At 64.8% G+C, this 3220-nt stretch overlaps 1 long non-coding RNA gene across 2 annotated transcripts in view; it reads left to right on the top strand.

The window, feature by feature from the left end:
• LOC106895839 overlaps positions 1–3220 on the top strand; it is an 18910-nt gene extending 15690 nt beyond the window's left edge. The window contains exons 1-3 of one of the 2 annotated variants that reach the window (XR_001413518.1): positions 1324–1377; positions 1859–1910; positions 2627–3220. This is a non-coding gene — a long non-coding RNA (uncharacterized LOC106895839). Of the gene's footprint in view, positions 1–1323; positions 1378–1858; positions 1911–2626 lie in introns of those variants that run through there. The other variant, XR_001413517.1, reaches the window with a different exon arrangement.

Genomic DNA, 3220 nt, shown 5'->3' on the forward strand with positions numbered 1-3220 from the left:
CCCCCCCCCCCCCGCGCGGCGTGGCGTGTTGACGTCACGCGGCGACGCGGCGACGCCCTCAGTCATGGCGGCGGTGGAGGCGGGTAGGGGGGAAAGTGGCGCGGCCCGGCTTCATCCGCCGCCATCTGCCGCTCGCCGCCGCCATCCCCAACCGGGGCCGGTGCCAGGGACCGGGAGGGGAGCGGGGACAGCGCGGGGTGAGGCGTTGCGCCTCTCATCGGGCCCCGCCGCCAGCGTGAGGTGCTGAGGGACGCGGTGCATGCTGGGAAGGGTAGTCCGCCTCAGGCCGCGCCTGGGGCCTTCCCCGCGGGCACCGGGGGGGGGCCACGGGGCCGGGGGAAGGGGGAGCGTCCCCGCAGGGACCGGGAATCACCGGGCCGGGGGTGGGGGCTGCGTGTCCACCCCCTTCTCCGCAAGCCTTCCAGCGTGGGGGGGCCTGGGGTGGCCCCCGCCATTCCTACAGCGCTTGCCAGAGCAGCCCCGGGAGGGTTTGAGGCCTCTCCCCGCCACCCCCGGGGAGGGGTTATAGAAATCCCGGACACCCCCGTGTCCCAGGGGCGACGAGGGGTCGGGGGGAGCCGGCTGGTACCTCCTCCAGCCCCACTGATGCCCCCTCTCCTGTTGCAGGCTCCGGCTCCGCTGATCCCAGAGGGATGTAGGAAGCTGCCGGGAAGGAGGAGATGGGTTCCACGGTGCCGTCCTGTGGGGTTTGTGTCCCCCATTCCTCCCTTGTCATCATAATTAGCCTAATTCTCTGTAATTAGCTCAGCCAAAGTCCCCAATTCCCCCTTCAGTCCCCAAACAAGCGTCTCTGGGGGATGAAATCCCACCGGAGAGTTGCCACGTGGGGCCGTGCCCAGGCTGGTTTCTGCTCCTGCTGGTGTGGGACACGTTGAGGTGACACCGTGGTGCCAAGGCCTTGCTCCCTGGCTGTTCCCTTGTCACCCCTCACTCTGATTGTCCCTTCTCGGGGTCGCAGGACACCGGAACGGAGCCGGTGAGGCTTCTCCTGGTGTGGAGACCCTGGGAGCTGGTGGCACCACAAGTCACAGCCCCGGCCCTTCATCCCGGGGGGATTTCTTCATTCCTTGGCGCAAGCCTTCCAGCGTGGGGGGGCCTGGGGTGGCCCCCACCATTCCTACAGCGCTTGCCAGAGCAACCCCGGGAGGGTTTGAGGCCTCTCCCCGCCACCCCCGGGGAGGGGTTATAGAAATCCCGGACACCCCCGTGTCCCAGGGGAGATGGGGGGGCTCGGGGGTGGGGGGGGAACCGGGTGGTGCCTCTTCCAGCCCCACTGATGCCGTTCTGTCCCTCTCCCATTGCAGGTTCCCACTTCATGATCCCAGAGGGATGTAGGAGGCTGCTGGGAAGGAGGAGGTGGGTTCCACGGTGCCGTCCTTGGGGGGTTGTGCCCCACACTCCCCCCTTGTCATCGTAATTAACTTAATTCTGTCTAATTGGTTCTCCTAAACCCCACTGTAAAGGCTTTGTCCGCTCGTTCACCACCAGAGGAGTCTCTGAGGGCTTCAGTCCCAGGGGAGAGGTGACACCTGGGGGCACGGCTGGACACGGGGACCCCCCAGCCCCGGCCCTTCATCCCAAGGGGGTTTCTTCAGCCCCCTTGGGGCAAGCCTTCCAGCGTGGGGGGGCCTGGGGTGGCCCCCACCATTCCTACAGCGCTTGCCAGAGCAGCCCTGGTAGGGTTTGAGGCCTCTCCCCGCCACCCCCGGGGAGGGGTTATAGAAATCCCGGACACCCCCATGTCCCAGGGGAGATGGGGAGGCTCAGGGGTGGGGGGGGAACCGGGTGCCACCTCCTCCAGCCCCACTGATGCCGTTCTGTCCCTCTCCCATTGCAGGTTCCCATTCGGTGATCCCAGAGGGATGTAGGAAGCTGCCGGGAAGGAGGAGGTGGGTTCCACGGTGCCGTCCTGTGGGGTTTGTGTCCCCCATTCCTCCCTTGTCATCATAATTAGCCTAATTCTGTGTAATTACCTCAGCCAAACCCCTTCAGTCCCCAAACAAGAGTCTCTGGGGGATGAAATCCCACTGGAAAGTGGCCACGTGGGGCCGTGCCCAGGCTGGTTCATGCTCCTTGGGACAGGTTGAGGTGACACCGTGGTGCCAAGGCCTTGCTCCCTGGCTGTTCCCTTGTCACCCCTCACTCTGGGTGCTGTCCTGGGGGGGTTGTGTCCCCCACTCCCCCCTTGTCATCGTAATTATCTAATTCTGTGTAATTGGTTCTCCTAAACCCCACCGCAAAGGCTTTGTCCCCTCGTTCACCACCAGAGGAGTCTCTGAGGGCTTCAGTCCCAGGGGAGAGCTGGGACCTGGGGGCACAGGGACCCCCCCAGCCCCGGCCCTTCATCCCGGGGGGGTTTCTTCATTCCTTGGGGCAAGCCTTCCAGCGTGGGGGGGCCTGGGGTGGCCCCCACCATTCCTACAGCGCTTGCCAGAGCGACCCCGGGAGGGTTTGAGGCCTCTCCCCGCCACCCCCGGGGAGGGGTTATAGAAATCCCGGACACCCCCATGTCCCAGGGGAGATGGGGGGGCTCAGGGGTGGGGGGGGAACCGGGTGCCACCTCCTCCAGCCCCACTGATGCCGTTCTGTCCCTCTCCCATTGCAGGTTCCCATTCAGTGATCCCAGAGGGATGTAGGAAGCTGCCGGGAAGGAGGAGGTGGGTTCCACGGTGCCGTCCTGTGGGGTTTGTGTCCCCCATTCCTCCCTTGTCATCATAATTAGCCTAATTCTGTGTAATTACCTCAGCCAAACCCCTTCAGTCCCCAAACAAGAGTCTCTGGGGGATGAAATCCCACTGGAAAGTGGCCACGTGGGGCCGTGCCCAGGCTGGTTCATGCTCCTTGGGACAGGTTGAGGTGACACCGTGGTGCCAAGGCCTTGCTCCCTGGCTGTTCCCTTGTCACCCCTCACTCTGGGTGCTGTCCTGGGGGGGTTGTGTCCCCCACTCCCCCCTTGTCATCGTAATTATCTAATTCTGTGTAATTGGTTCTCCTAAACCCCACCGCAAAGGCTTTGTCCCCTCGTTCACCACCAGAGGAGTCTCTGAGGGCTTCAGTCCCAGGGGAGAGCTGGGACCTGGGGGCACAGGGACCCCCCCAGCCCCGGCCCTTCATCCCGGGGGGGTTTCTTCATTCCTTGGGGCAAGCCTTCCAGCGTGGGGGGGCCTGGGGTGGCCCCCACCATTCCTACAGCGCTTGC

Source organism: Calidris pugnax, unplaced genomic scaffold, assembly GCF_001431845.1.
Source record: "Calidris pugnax isolate Ruff unplaced genomic scaffold, ASM143184v1 scaffold266, whole genome shotgun sequence".
Classification (NCBI taxonomy): domain Eukaryota; kingdom Metazoa; phylum Chordata; class Aves; order Charadriiformes; family Scolopacidae; genus Calidris; species Calidris pugnax.